At 44.2% G+C, this 23,044-nt stretch overlaps 1 long non-coding RNA gene across 1 annotated transcript; it reads left to right on the forward strand.

The window, feature by feature from the left end:
• The first annotated feature begins 14,639 nt into the window (after positions 1-14,639).
• Positions 14,640-18,377, forward strand: LOC142166247 (uncharacterized). The gene is made up of 2 exons (XR_012696480.1): positions 14,640-15,144; positions 18,076-18,377. It is a non-coding gene; the product is annotated as an uncharacterized LOC142166247 (long non-coding RNA).
• The last annotated feature ends 4,667 nt before the right edge of the window (positions 18,378-23,044 follow it).

Here is a 23,044-nt window from a genome sequence, read left to right on the forward strand (position 1 = left end):
AAATTGGTGATTTGATGTTGTTATAAGCGTTCCAAAGTGTTGATCAAGTTTGAACGATGTCATGGGATGTGTTGGTATAATTGGTTTGAAGTTCCGGGAGTTCCAGGTAGGTTCCGGGATGTTTTAGTGCAAAAATCAAAGTTGTAGCAGGTCTACAGGGGTTGCAGGCCCCAGAACTCACCCATGCGGTCCACACAAAAATAGGTGCGCCCGCGGTGAGTGCTGTGCGGCCCGCACAAAGACGGAATGCGGCCGCATGAAGACTGACTTGAACCGCACAAAGTTGTAGTGCGGCCGCATGAATGGGTTTGGCAGCTTCTCTGAACTTCACTGACGCGGACCGCGTGACCATAGCGTGTGGCCGCATGGAGAGGCACGCGGGACACATGAAGTTGGACGCGGCCGCATGAGTTTGACCTGAAGGGTACTCTTTATAAATACGAGGTTTTGGGTGTTATTTAATATTTTGACCAAGAGAGCTCGGATTTTGGCAATTTTTCGAAGGTTTTTCAAGAAATTCATTGGGGTAAGTGATTTTAACTCAGATTTGGCTAGAATACATGAATCTAACACTGAATTCATCATTTAATTCATGATTTGAGAGGGAATTTGGGAAGAAAATTGTGAAACCTTTCAAAAATGCAAAATGATGATTTAAAGGACCAAATAGTGCCGAAATTATATAATTTTCATATGGTTAGACTCGTGAGAGTGCGAGGTTTCTGGGAATATAAATTTTTACCGATTCCGAGATGTGGGCCCGAGGGGAATTTTGGTCATTTTCCATAATTTTGCGTATTAGCTTTGAATTAAAACATAAGATCATTTGGTTGAGATGATATTTACGATATGCAATTGAATTGATTAGATTTGGGCCATTTGGAGTCGGATACTCATGGCAGAAGCATGGTTTCTAGTTGATTTTGAGCCGGTTCGAGGTAAGTAGCTTGTCTAACCTTGTGTGGGGGACCTTTCCCCTTAGGATGTGCTATATTTGATAATTGAAATGCCTTGTACGTGAGGTGACGAGTGCGTACTTGAGTTAATTATTGAAAATTCGATTTTTCCTTAAGTATTTCAATTGAGTTCTTTTTCTTGTTTTATTCTACTTGTGAATTTAGCATGTTGCTAGTCTAGAAAGGCATGTTTAGTTGACTTAACTGCCTATTTGCTTAAAATGTCTGAATTGCATTACGTGAAGCATGTTAGGCTAGAAGTAAATGTTTACTTGGTAAGAAATTAGCGTTTAATTTAATATTCTTGTGTTGCTGCTCTCTGTTTTAAATTGGGACTACAGGTTAGATTCCCGGGAGATTCCCCCTGCACATTTACTTTGGGACTACGGGTTAGATTCCCGGGAAATTCCCCCTGCACATTTACTTTGGGACTACGGGTTAGATTCCCGGGAGATTCCCCCTGCACATTTAATTTGGGACTACGGGTTAGATTCCCGGGAGATTCCCCCTGCACATTTACTTTGGGACTACGGGTTAGATTCCCGGGAGATCCCCCGCACATATATTGAGGATACCAAGAGATCCTCGGGATACCAAGAGATCCCTGGCTTATATTGAGGATACCGATAGATCCTCGGGATACCAAGAGATCCCTAGTACATATTGAGGATACCAAGAGATCCTCGGGATACCAAGAGATCCCTGGCTTATATTGAGGATACCGAGAGATCCTCGAGATACCAAGAGATCCCTAGTACATGTCGAGGATACTAAGAGATCCTCGGGATACTTAGAGATCCCCGGTTACTTTCCTTATGGTTTGCTTTCATCATTGTTTCCGTTATTGTACTCTTATTATCCTGCATAGATTCTTACTGTAGGTTCTCAATTGCACTGCTTATCTTATCCTGCCATCTTTATATTTTATATAACCTCAGTAGGGCCCTGACCTTCCTCGTCACTACCCAATCGATGTTAGGCTTGACACTTACTAAGTACCGCTGTGGTGTACTTACGCCCCTTCTGCGCATGTTTTTCATGTGCAGATCCAGGTACCTCTACTCGGGCGCACTATCGGTGAGGCAGGAGGACTACAGAGACTTCGAGGTAGATCTGCTGCGTCCGCAGACCGACGAGTCTCCCTCTTTATTCTATCTTTAGTATTTAGTTCTCTTTCCTTCCGTTTGTTAGATATTCTGGAGTTTGGAGCCTTACTATACATTTCTGTAGCCTGTGATTTCTTGTGAGTTTCCAGGTTTTGGAATTGTTTTAGTCTTGAGATATTGAGTCGTATATGCCGATCGGCATTCAGTACAATTTCCTTTTTAGATAATTAAATATGGTATTTTATTTTTCCGCAATTATTATGTTTTCGCAAGTGTTAGGCTTACCTAGTCACGGAGACTAGGTGCCATCATGACATGTTCACGGTTGGTGAACTAGGGTCGTGACAAGTTGCTATCAGAGCTCTAGGTTCATAGGAGACACGGAACACAGGCCGGTTCTTTAGAGTCTCACTGATCGATACGGAGACATCTGTACTTATCTATGCGAGGCTATGTAACTGATTAGGAAAATTCTTCACTTCATTGATTTCCTTGTCGTGCGATATTTTTGACACCAATTCTAAACTTCTATCTTCTATTCTCTCACAGATGGTGAGGACACGTGCTTCTCAGAACGATCAGGCACCCGCACCACCTCCTGTAGCCATTAGAGGCAGGGGTCGGGGCAGAGGCCGTGGACGCGTACGGGGTGCAGCCAGAGCACCTGCGCGAGCTGCTGCTGAGGTACCGCCAGCAGATCCAGCCAGAATTCAGGCACCCGACATGCCTACAACCACTACTACTCCAGCCCTTCAGGAGTCATTGGCACAATTTATGAGTATGTACACCACGCTGGCTCAGGCAGGGTTGCTTCCCCTTGCTATAGCCACATCCCAGGCCGGGGGAGGGGCACAGACTCCCGCCGCCCGCACTCCTGAGCAGCGAGTGCAGGTTGAGTAGGTCCTAGAGATCATTCTTGTACAGACTGCAGTACCAGTTCAGCCCGAGGATGGGGCAGCTGCTTCTGAGGATGAGCAGCGAACACTCGAGAGGTTCAAGAAGTATGATCCTCTGGTTTTCAGTGGACTAGCGACAGATGATGCCTTGGGATTTCTGGAGGATTGCCACCGTATTCTTCGCACTATGGGTATTACCAGATCGAGCAGGGTTTCCTTCACTGCTTTGCAACTTCAGGGAGCCGCCTATGACTGGTGGCGCAACTATGAGTTAGACAGTCCAGACGAGGCTGCTTCACTGACTTGGACCTAGTTATCAGATATGTTCTTGAGAGAGTTTGTTCCTCAGAGCCTTAGGGACACATGGCGCGCAGAGTTTGAGCATTTGTGCCAGGAAGCTATGACTGTTTCAGAGTATGCTATCCGTTACACCAGATTGGCTAGGCATGCACCAGCCTTGGTTACTACTGTCCGCAAGAGGGTTCGCCGATTTATTGAGGGGCTTATTCCTCCCATCAGATCTAGCATGACTCGTGATTTGGAGATGGACATTTCTTATCAGCAGGTGGTGAGCATTGCTAGGAGGATTGAGGGTATGACTGCTAGGGAGAGAGAGGAGAGGGAGGCCAAGAGGTCTCGTGAGTCAGGCCATTATTCTGGTGCCCGTACCCTAGATGCAGGTCATCATGGTACGGGCTATATGAGTCGCCCCATTCATTCAGCTCTTCCAGCAACCAGCAATGCTCCAACTCCTCCCGGATCTCAGGAGCCATATTATGCACCTCTGATTTCTAGCGCGCCTCCTACGCGGGGTGCTTTTAGAGGTCAGTCTGGTAGACCTGGCCCTAGCCAATCACAGCCACCACGTCCTCCCAGAGCTTTTTTCGAGTGTGGTGGCACACGCCACTTGGTGAGGGAGTGCCCTAGACTTGGGAAGGGTGCACCTCCAAAGACTTCTCAGCCATAGCGTACCCCGCAGAGTTCTCAGGCTATCGTTACAGCTCCAGTTGCTACCCCACCTACTCAGCCAGCTAGAGGTGGAGGTCTGGGAGGTAGAGGTCATCCTAGAGGGGGAGGCCAGGCCAGATATTATGCCATTCCTGCTCGTACTGAGGTTGTTGCCTCCGATTCCGTCATCACAGGTATTATACTGGCTTGTCACAGAGATGCATCGGTTCTATTCGATCCAGGCTCCACTTATTCTTATGTGTCTTCTTATTTTGCTCCATATTTAGGTGTAGCCCGAGATTCATTGAGTTTTCCTGTTTATGTTTCTACTCCTGTGGGAGATTCTCTTGTTGTGGATCGCGTTTATCGGTCGTGTTTGGTTACTATTCATGGTTTTGAGACCAGAGCAGATCTATTGTTACTCAATATGGTTGATTTTGATATTATTCTGGGCATGGACTGGTTGTCGCCCCATTATGCTATTCTTGATTGTCACGCCAAGACCGTGATGCTGGCTATGCCAGGTATTCCGCGTGTTGAGGGGAGTGGTACTTTAGATCACACTCCCAGTAGAGTTATCTCTTTTCTTAAAGCTCAGCATATGGTTGGAAAGGGGTGTGCCGCGTATTTAGCTTATGTGAGAGACGTCAGTATTGATACTCCTTCACTTGATTCAGTTTCAGTAGTATGGGATTTTCCCGATATGTTTCCAGCTGATCTTCCAGGCATGCCGCCTGATAGAGATATTGATTTTGGTATTGATATGTTGCCGGGAACTCAACCCATTTCTATTCCCCCATATCGTATGGCTCCTCCTGAGTTGAAGGATCAATTACAAGAATTGCTTGATAAGGGTTTTATTCGGCCTAGTGTATCGCCTTAGGGTGCTCCTGTCTTGTTTGTAAAGAAAAAGGATGGTTCAATGCGTATGTGTATTGAATATCGCCAATTGAACAAAGTTACAGTTAAGAACCGTTATCCTTTGCCTCATATTGATGATCTGTTTGACAAGCTTCAAGGCGCACGGGTGTTTTCTAAGATTGATTAATGCTCAGGTTACCATCAGTTGAAGATTCGGGAACCAGATATCCCGAAGATTGCTTTCAGGACTCGGTATGGCCATTACGAGTTCCTTGTTGTGTCATTTGGGCTAACCAACGCCCCAATAGCCTTTATGCATTTGATGCATAGTGTGTTCCGGCCATATCTTGACTCGTTCATCATTGTCTTTATTGATGATATTTTGGTGTATTCCAGGAGTCGGGAAGATCATAAGCAGCACCTGGGAACTGTGCTTCAGACTATGAGAAAGAAGAAGTTATATGTTAAGTTCTCGAAATGTGATTTTTGGTTGGATTCAGTGGCATTCTTAGGCCACGTGATATTGAGTGAAGGTATTCAGGTGGATCCGAAGAAGATAGAGGTCGTGCAGAGTTGGCCCAGACCATCCTCAGCTACCGAGATCCGCAGTTTCCTTGGTTTGGCTGGCTACTACCGTCATTTTGTGGAGGGGGTTTTCATCGATTACAACCCCTATGACCAGGTTGACCCAGAAGGGTGCTCTATTTCAAGGGACGGAGGAGTGTGAGGCGAGCTTTCAGAAGGTCAAGACAGCCTTGACCACAGCCCCAATTTTGATACTGCCTACAGGTTCGGGGTCTTATACAGTCTATTATGATGCCTCAAGGGTTGGCCTCGGAGCGGTGTTGATGCAGGATGGTAGGGTTATTGCCTACGCATCCAGACAGTTGAAGATACATGAGAAGAAATACCCTGTTCACAACCTTGAGTTAGCTGCCATTGTTCACGCCCTGAAGATTTGGCGCCATTACTTATACGGTGTGCCTTGTGAGATTTATACTGACCATCGGAGCTTGCAGCACTTGTTCAAGCAAAATGATCTAAATTTGCGCCAGAGGAGGTGGTTAGAGTTGCTGAAGGACTATGACATCACTATCTTGTATCACCCGGGCAAGGCCAATGTGGTGGCCGATGCTTTGAGTCGCCGGGCGGAGAGCTTGGGGAGTTTGGCATATCTACCAGCATCAGAGAGGCCTATGGCAATGGATGTTCAGGCCTTAGCCAGCCAGTTTGTGAGATTGGACCTTTTGAAGCCCAGTCGAGTCCTAGCTTGTGTGGTTTCTCGGTCTTCCTTGTTTGACCGTATCAGGGAGCGGCAGTATGATGACCCTCATTTGCTTGTCCTTAAGGACAAGGTTCAGCATGGTGATGCTAGAGATGTGACTATTGGTGATGATGGGGTATTGAGGATGCAGGGTCGGGTCTGTGTACCCAATGTTGATGGTATTCGGGAGTTGATATTGGAGGAGGCTCATAGTTCGCGGTATTCTATTCATCCAGGTGCCGCGAAGATGTATCAAGATTTGAGGCAGCACTATTAGTTGAGGCTGATGAAGAAGGATATAGTTGGATTTGTAGCTCGGTGCCTCAATTGTCAGCAGGTGAAATGTGAGCACCAAAGACCAGGTGGGTTACTTCAACAAATAGAGATTTCGGAGTGGAAGTGGGAGCGGATCACCATGGACTTTGTAGTTGGGCTCCCACGGACTTTGAGAAAGTTCGATGCTATTTGGGTGATTGTGGATCGGCTGACCAAGTCCGCTCACTTTATTCCTGTGTGTACTACTTATTCCTCAGAGCGGTTGACAGAGATCTATATCCGGGAGATTGTTCGTCTGCATGGTATCCCGGTTTCTGTCATTTCAGATAGAGGTACTCAGTTCAGATCACGGTTCTGGAGGGCCGTTCAGCATGAGTTAGGTACTCGAGTAGAGTTGAGTACAGCATTTCACCCTCAGACGGACGGACAGTCCGAGCGCACTATTCAGATTCTTGAGGATATGCTCCGCGCGTGTGTGATTGAGTTTGGAGGGTCTTGGGATCAGTTCTTTCCATTGGCGGAGTTTGCTTACAACAACAGCTATCAGTCCAGTATTTAGATGGCACCGTATGAGGCTTTATATGAGAGACGGTGTAGATCTCCGGTGGGTTTGGTTTGAGCCGGGCGAGGCTAGATTATTGGGTACAGACTTAGTTCAGGGTGCCTTGGAAAAGGTTAAGGTGATTCAAGACAGACTCCGTACAGCCCAGTCCAGACAGAAGAGTTACGCGAACAGGAAAGTTCGTGATGTTTCCTATATGGTTGGTGAGCGGGTTTTGCTTCGGGTTTCGCCTATGAAAGGCGTTATGAGATTTGGGAAGAAAGGGAAGTTAGGTCCGAGGTTTATTGGCCCTTTTGAGATATTGAGGTGAGTTGGGGAGGTTGCTTATGCGCTTGCCTTACCTCCCAGCTTGGCAGGAGTGCATCCAGTATTTCATGTATCGATGCTCCGGAGGTATCACGGTGACCCGTTGCACGTGTTGGATTTCAGTTCAGTCCGGCTGGACAAGGATCTATCCCGTGTTGAGGAGCCAGTGGCAATATTGGACAGGCAAGTTAGAAAGTTGCGGTCAAAGAACATTTCTTCCGTAAAGGTTTAGTGGCGGGGCCAGCCGGTCGAGGAGGCGACCTGAGAGACCGAGCAGGATATGCGCAGCCATTACCCTCATCTTTTCACTACTTTAGGTATGTCTCTATGCTCGTTCGAGGACAAACGAATGTTTAAGTGTAGGAGGATGTGACGACCCGGTCGGTCGTCTTAAGAATTAATTCCCCGATCCCCTATTAACTGCTTTCCCCAAGTTTATTTCTGCTAATGTGATTTTCCTGGATGCTCGGTTTTGAGTTTTCAGGAGTTCTGGGACACTTAGTCCCTAAATGAGAGCTTAAGTGTTAAAAAGTTGACCGAAGTTGGAATAGTGGGGAGACAACCTCGGAATGAAAATCCGACGGTTTCGTTAGCCCTGTTAGGTGAATTTGGGGCTGGGAGCGTGTTCGGAATGTGTTTTGAAAGTCCGTAGCTAATTTAGGCTTGAAATGCCGAAGTTTGAATTTTCGAAGTTGCCGGTCCGATAGTGAGATTTTGATCCGAGGTTCGGAATGGAATTCCAGAAGTTTCAGTAGCTCCGTCACGTCATTTGGGATGTGTGTGCAAAATTTCAGGTCATTCGGACGAGATTTGATACAGGTTTTGATCGAAAACATAATTTAAGAGTTCTTGGAGTTCTTAGGCTTGAATCCTATGTGAAATTGGTGATTTGATGTTGTTATAAGCGTTCCAAATTGTTCATTAAGCTTGAACGATGTCATTGGATGTGTTGGTATAATTGGTTTGAAGTTCCGGGAGTTCCGGGTAGGTTCCGGGATGTTTTAGTGCAAAAATCATAGTTGTAGCAGGTCTACAGGGGTTGCAGGCCCCAGAACTCACCCATGCGGTCCGCACAAAAATAGGTGCGCCCGCGGTGAGTGTTGTGCGGCCCGCACAAAGACGGAATGCGGCCGCATGAAGACTGGCGCGGATCGCACAAAGTTGTGGTGCGGCCGCATGAATGGGTTTGGCAGCTTCTCTGAACTTCACTGACGCGGACCGCATGACCATAGTGTGCGGCCTCATAGAGAGGGTCGCGGGCCGCATGAAGTGGGATGCGACCGCATGAGTTTGACCTGAAGGGTACTCTATATAAATACGAGGTTTTGGGTTTTATTTAATATTTTGACCTAGAGAGCTGGGAATTTGGCGATTTTTCAGATGTTTTTCAAGAAATTCATCGGGGTAAGTGATTTTAACTCATATTTGGCTAAAATACATGAATCTAACACTGAATTCATCATTTAATTCGTGATTTGAGAGGGAATTTGGGAAGAAAATTGTGAAACCTTTCAAAAATGCAAAATGATGATTTAAAGGACCAAATAATGTCGGAATTGTACAATTTTCATATGGTTAGACTCGTGACAGTGCGAGGTTTCTGATAATATAAAGTTTTACCGATTCCGAGACGTGGTCCCGAGGGGCGTTTTGGTCATTTTCCATAATTTCGCGTATTAGCTTTGAATTAAAACATAGGATCATTTGGTTGAGATGATATTTACGATATGCAATTGAATTGATTAGATTTGGGCCATTTGGAGTCGGATACTCGTGGCAAAAGCGTGGTTTCTAGTTGATTTTGAGCCGGTTCGAGGTAAGTGGCTTGTCTAACCTTGTGTGGGGGACCTTTCCCCTTAGGATGTGCTATATTTGATAATTGAAATGCCCTGTACGTGAGGTGACGAGCGCGTACTTGAGCTAATTGTTGAAAATCCGGTTTTTCCTTAAGTATTTCAATTGAGTTCTTTTTCTTGTTTTATTCTACTTGTGAATTTAGCATGTTGCTAGTCTAGAAAGGCATGTTTAGTTGACTTAACTGCCTATTTGCTTAAATTGTCTGAATTGCATTATGTGAAGCATGTTAGGCTAGAAGTAAATGTTTACTTGGTACGAAATTAGCGTTTAATTTAATATTCTTGTGTTGTTGCTCTGTGTTTTAAATTGGGACTACGAGTTAGATTCCCGGGAGATTCCCCCTGCACATTTACTTTGGGACTACGGGTTAGATTCCCAGGAGATTCCCCCTGCACATTTACTTTGGGACTACGGGTTAGATTCCCGGGAGATTCCCCCTGCACATTTACTTTGGGACTACGGGTTAGATTTCCGGGAGATCCCCCGCACATATATTGAGGATACCAAGAGATCTTCCGGATACCAAGAGATCCCTAGCTTATATTGAGGATACCGAGAGATCCTCGGGATACCAAGAGATCCCTAGTACATATTAAGGATACCAAGAAATCCTCGTGATACCAAGAGATCCCTAGCTTATATTGAGGATACCGAGAGATCCTCGGGATACCAAGAGATCTCTAGTACATGTCGAGGATACTAAGAGATCCTCGGGATACTTAGAGATCCTCGGTTACCTTCCTTATGGTTTGCTTTCATCATTGTTTTCATTATTGTACTCTTATTATCCTGCATAGATTCTTATTGTAGGTTCTCAATTGCACTGCTTATCTTATCCTGCCATCTTTATATCTTATATAACCTCAGTAGGGCCCTGACCTTCCTCGTCACTACCCAACCGAGGTTAGGCTTGGCACTTACTCAGTACCATTGTGGTGTACTCACGCCCCTTCTGCGCATGTTTTTCATGTGCAGATCCAGTACCTCTACTCAGGCGCATTATCGGTGAGGCAGGAGGACTACGGAGACTTCGAGGTAGATCTGCTGCGTCCGCAGACTGACGAGTCTCCCTCTTTATTCTATCTTTAGTATTTAGTTCTCTTTCCTTCCGTTTGTTAGATATTCTGGAGTTTGGAGCCTCACTATACATTTCTGTAGCCTGTGTTTTCCCATGAGTTTCCAGGTTTTGGGATTGTTTTAGTCTTGAGATATTGAGTCGTATATGCCGAGCGACATTCAGTACAATTTCCTTTTTAGATAATTAAATATGGTATTCTATTTTTCCGCAATTATTATGTTTCCGCAAGTGTTAGGCTTACCTGGTCACGGAGACTAGGTGTCGTCATGACATGTTCACGGTTGGTGAACTAGGGTCGTGACAGATAATGTGTGTTAGGTTCTAGGTGTAGGTATTTTTTGTGAGGGGAAAACCAATAGTGATTAAAGAGAGGCAGAAATAAAAAAAAGAGGTACATACTAAAAGGGTTAGTTAAGGCCGGGATGAAACATGCAACCGTTCAAACACATGGTAGTAGCATTTAACTATTAAGTGCATTGCATCCCAACATGCGATTTCCTATATGTTAAATGTCTCAAAACTAACAAGGTTGTGGTGTGAGCAAATTAGCCAGGTTCTGTTCAAGTAGTTAGTTTTGTTGGTACGCGGTGTTGAACGCGCAACCTTGCACGCGACCACAACATTATACACAAAACCAAGTTCCACCTCCTATAAATTCCCATCCTTACCAAGCTCCATATAATCCCCAATCAAATATTCCCCAGTACAATCATCGCCCAAGAGATCCCTTCAAAAGGAATCAGTTTACCCATATTGGTGAATCATACTCGGGCTTGTTCCAAAAGCTAGTCAGGCGAGGTCTCCTGCAGTTAGTGGCCCAAAATCGGCCAAACCCCGAGTCCCCTCGCACCGAGCTGATGCTAGATATGAATACCACTCTGGAGCATTGGGACACAGTACAAATGACTGTTGGACCCTCAAAAGGGAAATTGAAGATTTGATTGAAGCTGAAAGAATCGTTTTCCGGGACGAAGAGGCTCCTAATGTGACGAACAACCTGTTGCCTGCTCACAACATCGGGACAGTAGTCAGAATGATTTTTGAAGATGAGGAATTTGATCCGGCATTGAAGGCCATTGCATCCATTGCCGAGACAGAAGAAAAGCCGAAAAACGGTCGCCAAGCCTGAAAGTTCTTCATCAGATGGGAGTCTTAGTAGCCAGTCTTGCTATCCTTTCTGCATCCGGATTATCTCAGGGGGTGATCCTAACGTACTTTATTGTCTTACTTTCCGATGTAAACCCTTCTATCTTTAAAATTCAAAAAACAATCAAATGAAATTCTTCCAGGGATGTCTCTTTTCTTAATCTTGTCATTTTTCTTATTCTCTTTTCAGTTATGCTAAATGCAGATTTCAATAACATGACATGCTTGGCGGACTTCATGCCCAGATCCTGAAATTCTGTCAAACCTCGAAATAATAAATCAAGAATTATATTGCAATGAAGATAAGTTTAAGGAAATAAAACAAAGAGTTGGAACATCTGAAGGAAAATTGGTTCCGGGTTGGAAAGGTCCATACATTGCAACAAGAGTACTGCCAAAAGAGTGCGTTGCACTGGGACACATCGAAGGAAATATCCCTGAAATAACTGTCAATGCAAATGCAATCAAAAGGTACTATGTTGGACCCTCTATATAGCATTAATGTTCTCCGATTGGGATGAAGAAGGCTTTATTTCTCACTATCCAAATACTATCAACCCTTTGCAAACCCTTTGAGCCAGTTACTTTTCTTTGATTACCCTCTTTGGAACCTGAAAGTGTTATTGAAAAAAATAAAAATTGAAAAAATGAAATGAAGAAAAAAATGAAAAAGGAAAAGAAAAAGAAAGAAGCAAAAAAAGGAAGAAAAGACAAATGAAAAGAAATGAAAAATGAATAAAAAGGAAAAAGGAAAGGAAAAAGAAAGAGAAAACAAAGCAAAACAGAAAAACAAAAGTTGATTGAACTACGTTCAACTTGATTCCGAAAGGATATGTAGGCAGCCTCTCTATGGGGTTCAATAGGATACAGGTGTAATTCAAAGCAACCTTGCAAGAAGCAGGTGCAACAAAAGGAAACCGCGCAGAGACGAAAAAAGTTTTGCAGCAATAATCAATCCAAAAGGGAAGTCTCCTCCAAATTCTTTCCTGCATTTTTACTCATTTTTCTTAAATAAAAATAAAAAAAATGAAATGAAAGAGGAAGAAAAATTCAAAATCATGGTAGTATAGGGTCTCCAATCCCTAGTTGCGCCTTTTCCAACATAGGGTCCCACTCCCTAGTTGATGCTGACATAACCCGATGACTTTTCCAACATAGGGTCCCACTCTCTAGTTGATGCCGGCATAACCCGATGACTTTTCCAATATAGGATCCCACTCTCTAGTTGATGCCGGCATAACCCGATGACTTTTCCAACATAGGGTCTCACTCCCTAGTTTATGCCAGCATAACCTGATGACTTTCCAACATAGTGTCTCATTCCCTAGTTGATTCCAGGATAACCTGATGACTTTCCAACATAGGGTCCCACTCCCTAGTTGATGCCAGCATAACCTGATGCCAACTTAGGGTCACCACTCCCTAGTTGATACCAACATAGGTTCACCACTCCCTAGTTGATGCCAGCATAATCTGAAGACTTTCCAACATAGGGTCTCACTAGTTATGCTGACTTTCCAATATAGGGTCTCACTCCCTAGTTGATGCCAGCATAACCTAATGACATTCCAATATAGGGTCCTACTCCGTAGTTGATGCCAGCATAACCTGATGACTTTCCAACATAGGGTCACACTCCCTAGTTGATGCCAGCATAACCTGATGACTTTCCAACATAGGGTCACACTCCCTAGTTGATGCCAGCATAACCTGATGATTTTCCAACATAGGGTCTCCCCTCCCTAGTTGATGCCATCATAACCTAATGCCAGCATAACCTGATGCCAACATAGGGTCACCACTCTTTAGTTGATGCCAACATAGGGTCTCCACTCCCTAGTTGATGCCAGCATAACCAGATGAATTTCCAATATAGGGTCTCCACTCCCTAGCTGATGCCAGCATAACCTGATGTCGACATAGGATCACCACTCCCTAGTTGATGCCAACATAGGGTCCCGACTCCCTAGTTGATGCCAGCATAACCTGATGCCAACATAGGGTCACCACTCCCTAGTTGATGATTTTTCAACAATAGGGTCTCTAATTCCCAGTTGATTTCATTCTAAACATAGGATGTCCACTCCTTAATCTCTTTTTCCCAAGGATACACAATCCTGATTTTATTGCTTTCAATAATGAAGTAGTATAGAGTTTTTGTTACAAATAACTCACGAAATTTTTCTAGTGAAAACTGGGGCAGAAAAATTTTATTCGTTCATTTGTTTTGGTGCCTGAACAGGTTATACCTTGAGGCACAGGGTTCGAGACGATAAAAAAAAAGAGTCTCAATCTAGAATAAAAGAAAGAAGAAGTGAACTCAAAGTGCAGAAGTGGAGAAAAGATGTGGAATGCTCAAGACGTGATTGAAGTCACAATCTTTGCATGTCCCGCCTTGATCCGAAAAGTTGAAGAAGAATCAGCTAGCACCTGCAGCTAGCAAGCATCAAGATTCAGATTAGAGTCCGCATGAAGAACCAACAAAGACTCAAGATCAATCTTCAAAAGACTCATAGATAGAAATCTTGTAACTCGTAGCTGATAGGCTTAGTTAGTCTTTTTTATTTTTTTATTTTGTTGTAATAAGGAGATCAGAAAACAGTAACAACAACAACGGCAGTGAAATCACAACTTCTCGGTAGTCCCAGCTACCAAAATTTTCAAAACTACACTAACGTAATTCTTTTATAGCCAAGGATATGCAGGCAACCTCCAAAGCAAGGTTCGGTCAAGCCTTTTCAAAATGGTTCCAAATGGAGTACCAAACGGGCAAAAATTGCTCGTAACTGCTCACTTTATCTTTGTCCGAAAACTTTTCATGTTCTCGAGCAAAGAGGGGCAGTTGTGAACACCTAATTTTTGCCCAACATGGAAATAACTCCTAAAAATAGATCAAAAATAATTTTAATTGATTTTAGGAGTTTTTCTTTATTTAGTTGCATTTTATGTATTTTTAATATCTTAAATACTAGAAAAAACCATAAAAATTATCACATTTTAATTTCATGTCATTTTAGGTTTAATTTGCACTTTAGGAATTAATTACTTATTAATTGTAGAACTAATACATGAAAAATCACAACAAAAAATATGTTTGTCATTTTATATGCATTTTTAGTTAAATAATTGGTTAAGTGATACTTAACGGGTTAATTTTGTAAATATAGTTTCAATTTAAGTGTGTTATCTAAAATGGTTAATTTTGCAATTAAAATAAAAGAAGGATTGGGTTGTTGACATTCCTGACTAGGCTAATCAAAATCAATAGCCCAACTGCCCAAAATAACAGCTCAAACCCACACCCAATCTACCCCACTACCTGGCCCAATTGCCCTTTTCCCCTTTATTTAAAGCACCTAATTACCAACCCTAAGGAGAGGAGGAAAAAATCAGACCTTCTCTTTGAAGATGAGCGTCGTTACCCCTTCTTCTTGGTTACTTCTCATCTTCAACATTAGAGACATTAGGAGAGAAATGAGATCCCCCCTCCCAACCTAAAGCTAGCTGTCACCCCCATCCCCATTCTCTGATGACAAACCCTCAAACGTGAAAATACACACACATAACACAAGTAAATTCGCTCATTTTCTCTCATTCACCTCATTCACGCCTCAACTCTGATTCACCTAGGCCAAAAGATTCTGTAATTTTCCATTTAAGCTTCAGATTTGAAACATACGAAACCAAAAAAAAAATGAAAAGAAACAAAAAAGATTTTGAAGCCGTACTTTTCCAACATGGGTTGCTCCACATTTCTCTGGGATTTAGAAGATTGTTTTAAGCTTTGGGTTGATGTTCGCTGTCGATCATTGTTGGATTTACCTTGTTGAGCTTCATCCCTAAAGATTATGGCCTTTATTTGACACTTGCTGTAATTTTGCGCTTTAGGTATTCCTTAATATCTTGCTTATTGTGTGCACAATATATGTCATATAACATGCTGAAATTGAAGTTAGTATCAACTTTGAGGTGAAATGCCTTTTGTGATTAATTGTTGATGATTACTTGTTTGTCACAATGAGTTAAGCTTTGAAGTAATTCGTTTGACATTTGTATGACCTGCTGTTTGGAAATATTGTTTGTACGACATGCTATTTGGCATTTTACGTTGTTGTCAAGAATCACCTTTCTCTCTCCTTTACTCAGGTGATTCTTATTTTTCTCTTTAAATATAAGAATTAGAACTTGAGTTCTGTGTTTTTTAGACTAAAGGCAGAAAGTTTTATATGCTCAACCAGTAGTTGTGAAGTTAATTTAATTTGTTTCTGTAACTATAAAAGATTATGGAGTTATCATGTGACGACCTGGCCGGTCGTCTTAAGAATTAATACCCCGATCCCCTATTAACTGCTTTTCCCAAGTTTATTTCTGCTAATGTGATTTGCCGGGATGCTCAGTTTTGAGTTTTGAGGAGTTTTGGGACACTTAGTCCCTAAATGAGAACTTAAGTGTTAGAAAGTTGATCGAAGTCGGAACAGTGGGGAAACAGCCTCGGAATGGAAATATGACGGTTCCTTTAGCTCCGTTAGGTGAATTTGGGGCAGGGAGCGTGTTCGAAATGTGTTTTGGAGGTCCATAGCTAATTTAGGCTTGAAATGCCGAAGTTTGAATTTTCGAAGTTTCCGGTCTGATAGTGAGATTTTGATCAGAGGGTCGAAATGGAATTCTGGAAGTTTCAGTAGCTCCGTCATGTCATTTGGGATGTGTGTGCAAAATTTCAGGTCATTCGGACGAGATTTGATACAGTTTTTGATCGAAAATATAATTTAAGAGTTCTTAGAGTTTTTAGGCTTGAATCCTATGTGAAATTGGTGATTTAATGTTGTTATAAGCGTTTCGAAGTGTTGATCAAGTTTGAACGATGTCATGGGATGTGTTGGTATAATTGGTTTGAAGTTCCGGGTAGGTTCCGGGATGTTTTAGTGCAAAAATCATAGCTGTAGCAGGTCTACAGGGGTTGCAGGCCCTAGAACTCACCCATGCGGTCCGCACAAAAATAGGTGCTCCCACGGTGAGTGTTGTGTGGCCCGCCAAAGACGGAATGCGGTCGCATGAAGACTGCCGCAGACCGCACAAAGTTGTGGTGCGGCCGCATAAATGGGTTTGGCAGCTTCTGTGAACTTCACTGACGCGGACCGTGTGACCATAGCGTCCGGCCGCATGGAGAGGGACGCGGGCCGCATGAAGTGGGACGCGGCCGCATGAGTTTGACCTGAAGGGTACTCTATATAAATATGAGGTTTTGGGTTTTATTTAATATTTTGACCTAGAGAGCTCGGATTTTGGCGATTTTTCGAAGGTGTTTCAAGAAATTCATCAGGGTAAGTGATTTTAACTCAGATTTGGCTAGAATACATGAATCTAACACTGAATTAATCATTTAATTCGTGATTTGAGAGGGAATTTGAAAAGAAAATTGTGAAACCTTTCAAAAATGCAAAATGATGATTTAAAGGACCAAATAGTGTCAGAATTGTATAATTTTTGTATGGTTAGACTCGTGAGAGTGCGAGGTTTCTGGGAATATAAATTTTTACCGATTTCGAGACGTGGGCCCTAGGGGCATTTTGGTCATTTTCCATAATTTCGTGTATTAGCTTTGAATTAAAACATAGGATCATTTGGTTGAGATGATATTTACGATATGCAATTGAATTGATTAGATTTGGGCCATTTGAAGTCGGATACTCGTGGCAAAAGCGTGGTTTCTAGTTCATTTTGAGCCGGTTCGAGGTAAGTGGCTTGTCTAACCTTGTGTGGGGGACCTTTCCCCTTAGGATGTGCTATATTTGATAATTGAAATGCCCTGTACGTGAGGTGACGAGCGCGTACTTGAGCTAATTGTTGAAAATCCGGTTTTTCCTTAAGTATTTCAATTGAGTTCTTTTTCTTGTTTTATTCTACTTGTGAATTTAGCATGTTGCTAGTCTAGAAAGGCATGTTTAGTTGACTTAATTGCCTATTTGCTTAAATTGCCTGAATTGCATTACGTGAAGCATGTTAGGCTAGAAGTAAATGTTTACTTGGTACGAAATTAGCGTTTAATTTAATATTCTTGTGTTGTTGCTCTGTGTTTTAAATTGGGACTACGGGTTAGATTCCCGGGAGATTCCCCCTGCACATTTACTTTGGGACTACGGGTTAGATTCCCGGGAGATCTGCACATTTAATTTGGGACTACGGTTAGATTCCCAGGAGATTCCCTCTGCAAATTTACTTTGGGACTACGGGTTTGATTCCCGGGAGATTCCCCCTGCACATTTACTTTGGGACTACGGGTTATATTCCCGGGAGATTCCCCATGCACATTTACTTTGGGACTACGTGTTAGATTCCCGGGTAATCCCCCGCACATATATTGAGGATACCAAGAGATTCTCGGGATACCAAGAGATCCCTGATTTATATTGAAGATACCGAGAGATCCTCTGGATACCAAGAGATCCCTAGTACATATTGAGGATACCAAGAGATCTTTGGCTTATATTGAGGATACCAAGAGATCCTCGGGATACCAAGAGATCCCTAGTACATGTCGAGGATACTAAGAGATCCTCGGGATACTTAGAGATCCCCGGTTACTTTCCTTATGGTTTGCTTTCATCATTGTTTCCGTTATTGTACTCTTATTATCATGCATAGATTCTTAATGTAGGTTCTCAATTGCACTCTTATTTTATCCTGCCATCTTTATATTTTATATAACCTCGGTAGGGCCCTGACCTTCCTCGTCACTACCCAACCGAGGTTAGGCTTGGCACTTACTGAGTACCGTTGTGGTGTACTCACGCCCCTTCTGCGCATGTTTTTCATGTGCAGATCCAGGTACCTCTACTCAGGCGCACTATCGGTGAGGCAGGAGGACTACGGTGACTTCGAGGTAGATCTGCTGCGTCCGCTGACCGACGAGTCTCCCTCTTTATTCTATCTTTAGTATTCAGTTCTCTTTCCTTCCGTTTGTTAGATATTATGGAGTTTGGAGCCTCACTATACATTTCAGTAGCCTCTGTTTTCCCGTGAGTTTCCGAGTTTTGGGATTGTTTTTGTCTTGAGATATTGAGTCATATATGCCGAGCGGCATTCAGTACAATTTACTTTTTAGATAATTAAATATGGTATTCTATTTTTCCGCAATTATTATGTTTCCGCAAGTGTTAGGCTTACCTGGTCACGGAGACTAGGTGCCGTCATGACATGTTCATGGTTGGTGAACTAGGGTCGTGATAAGTTGGTATTAGAGCTCTAGGTTCATAGGAGTCACGGAACATAGGCCGATTATTTAGAGTCTCGTTGATCGGTACGGAGACATCTATACTTATCTACGAGAGGCTACGTAACTGTTTTGCAAAATTCTTCACTTCATTGATTTCCTTGTCGTGCGATATTTTTGACATCAATTCTAAACTTATGTCTTCTATTCTCTACACAGATGGTGAGAACACATGCTACTCGGAACGATCAGGCACCCGCACCCCCTCCTGCAGCCGTCAGAGGCAGGGGCCGGGGCAGAGGCCGTGGACGCGCACGAGGTACAGCCAGAGCACCTACATGAGCTACCGCTGAGGTACCTCCAGCAGATCCAGCCGGAGTTCAAGCACCCGACACACCTACAACCACTACTACTCTAGCCCTTCAGGAGACATTGGCACAGTTTATGAGTATGTACACCACGCTGGCTCAGGTAGGTTTGCTTCCCCTTACTGCAGCCACATCACAGGCCGGGGGAGGGGCACAGACTCCCGCCGCCCGCACTCCTGAGCAGCGAGTGCAGGTTGAGCAGGTCCCAAAGATCATTCCTGCACAGACTGCAGTAGCAGTTCAGCCCGAGGATGGGGCAGCTGCTTCTAAGGATGAGCAGTGGAGACTCGAGAGGTTTAAGAAGTATGATCCTCCGGTTTTAAGTGGACTAGCGACAGATGATTCCTTGGGATTTCTGGAGGATTGCCACCGTATTCTTTGCACTATGGGTATTACCGGATCGAGCGGGGTTTCCTTCACTACTTTCCAACTTCAGGGAGCCACCTATGAGTGGTGGCGCAAATATGAGTTAGACAGTCCAAACGAGGCTGCTTCACTGACTTGGACCCAGTTCTCAAATATGTTCTTGAGAGAGTTCGTTCCTCAGAGCCTCAGGGATGCATGACGCGTAGAGTTTGAGCATTTGCGCCAGGGAGCTATGACTGTTTCAGAGTATGCTATCTGTTACACTAGATTGGCTAGGCATGCACCATCCTTGGTTGCTACTGTCCACGAGAGGGTTCGCTGGTTTATTGAGGGGATTATCCCTCCCATCAGATCTAGCATGGCTCGTGAGTTGGAGATGGATATTTCTTATCAGCAGGTGGTGAGCATTGCTAGGAGGATTAAGGGTATGCATGCTAGGGAGAGAGAGGAGAGCGAGGCTAAGAGGTCTCGTGAGTCGGGCCATTATTCTGGTGCCCATACCCCAGCTGCAGGTCGTCATGGTAGGGGCTATATGAGTCAACCCATTCATTCAGCTCTTCCAGCAGCCAGCAATGCTCCAACTCCTCCCAGATCTCAAGAGCCATATTATGCACCTCCGGTTTCTAGCGCGCCTCCTACGCGGGGTGCTTTCAGAGGTCAGTCTAGCAGACCTGGCCCTAGCCAGTCACAGCCACCACGTCCTCCCAGAGCTTGTTTCGAGTGTAGTGACACAGGCCACTTAGTAAGGGAGTGCCCTAGACTTGGGAGGGGTGCACCTCCACAGACTTCTCAGCCACAGCGTGCCCCGCAGAGTTCTCAAGCTATGGTTACAGCTCCAGTTGCTACCCCACCTACTCAGCCAGCTAGAGGTGGAGGTCGGGGAGGTAGAGGTTGCCCTAGAGGGGGAGGCAAGGCCAGATATTATGCCATTCCTGCTCGTACCGAGGTTGTTTCCTCCGATTCCGTCATCATAAGTATTATACTGGTTTGTCACAGAGATACATCGGTTCTATTTGATCCAGGATTCACTTATTCTTATGTGTCTTCTTATTTTTCTCCGTATTTGCGTGTAGCCTAAGATTCGTTGAGTTCTCCTGTTTATGTTTCTACTCCTGTGGGAGATTCTCTTGTTGTGGACCGCGTTTATCGGTCGTGTTTGGTTACTATTCGTGGTTTTGAGACCAGAGCAGATCTATTTTTACTCAACATGGTTGATTTTGATATTATTCTCGGCATGGATTGGTTGTCGCCCCATTATGCTATTCTTGATTGTCACGCCAAGACCGTGACGCTGGCTATGCCAGGTATTTCGCATGTTGAGTGGAGTGGTACTTTAGATCACACTCCCAGTAGAGTTATCTCTTTTCTTAAAGCTCAGCGTATGGTTGGAAAGGGGTATGCCGCGTATTTAGCTTATGTGAGAGACGTTAGTATTGATACTCCTTCAGTTGATTCAGTTCTAGTAGTACGGGATTTTTCCGATGTGTTTCCAGCTGATCTTCCTGGCATGCCGCCTGATAGAGATATTGATTTTGGCATTGATCTGTTGCAGGGCACTCAGCCCATTTCTTTTCCCCCATATCGTATGGCTCCTCCTGAGTTGAAGGAGTTGAAGGATCAGTTACAAGAATTGCTTAATAAGGGTTTTATTCGGCCTAGTGTATCGCCTTGGGGTGCTCCTGTCTTGTTTGTAAAGAAAAAAGATGGTTCTATGCGTATGTGTATTGATTATCGCCAATTGAAGAAAGTTACAGTTAAGAACCGTTATCCTTTGCCTTGTATTGATGATCTGTTTGACCAGCTTCAGGGCGCATGGGTGTTTTCTAAGATTGATTTGCGCTCAGGTTACCATCAGTTGAAGATTCGGGAACCAGATATCCCGAAGACTGCTTTCAGGACTCGGTATGGCCATTACGAGTTCCTTGTTATGTCATTTGGGCTAACCAACGCCCCAGCAGCCTTTATGCAATTTATGCATAATATGTTCCGGCTATATCTTGACTCGTTCGTCATTGTCTTTATTGATGATATTCTTGTGTATTCCCGGAGTCAGGAAGATCATGAGCAGCACCTAGGAACTGTGCTTCAGACTTTGATAAAGAAGAAGTTATATGCTAAGTTCTCGAAATATGAGTTTTGGTTGGATTCAGTGGCATTCTTAGGCCATGTGATATTGAGTGAAGGTATTCAGGTGGATCCGAAGAAGATAGAGGCCGTGCAGAGTTGGCCCAGACCATCTTCAGCTACCGAGATCCATAGTTTCCTTGGTTTGGCTGGCTACTACCGCCATTTTGTGGAGGGGTTTTCATGGATTGCAGCCCCTATGACCAGGTTGACCCAGAAGGGTGCTCCATTTCAGTGGACGGAGGAGTGTAAGGCGAGCTTTCAGAAGGTTAAAATAGCCTTGACCACAACCCTAATTTTGATACTGCCTATAGGTTTGGGGTCTTATATAGTCTATTGTGATGCCTCGAGGGTTGGCCTCAGAGCGGTGTTGATGCAGGATGGTAGGGTGATTGCCTACGCGTCCATACAGTTGAAGATACATGAGAAGAACTACCCCGTTCACGACCTTGAGTTAGCTGCCATTGTTCACGCCCTGAAGATTTGGCGCCACTACTTATACGGTGTTCCTTGTGAGATTTATACTGACCATCGGAGCTTGCAGCACTTGTTCAAGCAAAAGGATCTAAATTTGCGCCAGAGGAGGTGGTTAGAGTTGCTGAAGGACTATGACATCACTATCTTGTATCACCAGGGCAAGGCCAATATGGTGGCCGATGCTTTGAGTCGCCGGGAAGAGAGCTTGGGGAGTTTGGCATATCTACCAGCATCAGAGAGGCCTATGGCAATGGATGTTCAGGCCTTAGCCAGCCAGTTTGTGAGATTGGACCTTTCGAAACCCATTCGAGTCCTAGCTTGTGTGGTTTTTTGGTGTTCCTTGTTTGACCGTATCAGGGAGCGGCAGTATGATGACCCTCATTTGCTTGTCCTCAAGGACAAGGTTCAGCACGGTGATGCCAGAGATATGACTATTGGTTATGATGGGGTATTGAGGATGCAGGGTCGGGTCTGTGTACCCAATGTTGATGGTATTCGGGAGTTGATATTGGAGGAGGCTCATAGTTCGCGGTATTCTATTCATCCAGGTGCCGCGAAGATGTATCAGGATTTGAGGCAGCACTATTGGTGGAGGCGGATGAAGAAGGATATAGTTGGATTTGTAGCTCGGTGCCTCAATTGTCAGCAGGTGAAGTGTGAGCACCAGAGACCAGGTGGGTTACTTCAACAGATAGAGATTCCGGAGTGGAAGTGGGAGCGGATCACCATGGACTTTGTAGTTGGGCTCCCACGGACTTTGAGAAAGTTCGATGCTATTTGGGTGATTGTGGATCGGCTGACCAAGTCCGCTCACTTTATTCCTGTGTGTACTACTTATTCCTCAGAGCGGTTGGCGGAGATCTATATCCAGGAGATTGTTCGTCTGCATGGTATCCCGGTTTCCATCATTTCAGATAGAGGTACTCAGTTCACATCACGGTTCTGGAGGGCCGTTCAGCATGAGTTAGGTACTCGGGTAGAGTTGAGTACATCATTTCACCCTCAAACGGACAGACAATCCGAGCGCACTATTCAGATTCTTGAGGATATGCTCTGTGGGTGTGTGATTGAGTTTGGAGGGTCTTGGGATCAGTTCTTGCCATTGGCGGAGTTTGCTTACAACAACAGCTATCAGTCCAGTATTCAGATGGCACCGTATGAGGCTTTATATGGGAGACGGTGTAGATCTCTGGTGGGTTGGTTTGAGCCGAGCGAGGCTAGATTATTGGGCACAAACTTAGTT

Source organism: Nicotiana tabacum, chromosome 11, assembly GCF_000715075.1.
Source record: "Nicotiana tabacum cultivar K326 chromosome 11, ASM71507v2, whole genome shotgun sequence".
Taxonomy (NCBI): domain Eukaryota; kingdom Viridiplantae; phylum Streptophyta; class Magnoliopsida; order Solanales; family Solanaceae; genus Nicotiana; species Nicotiana tabacum.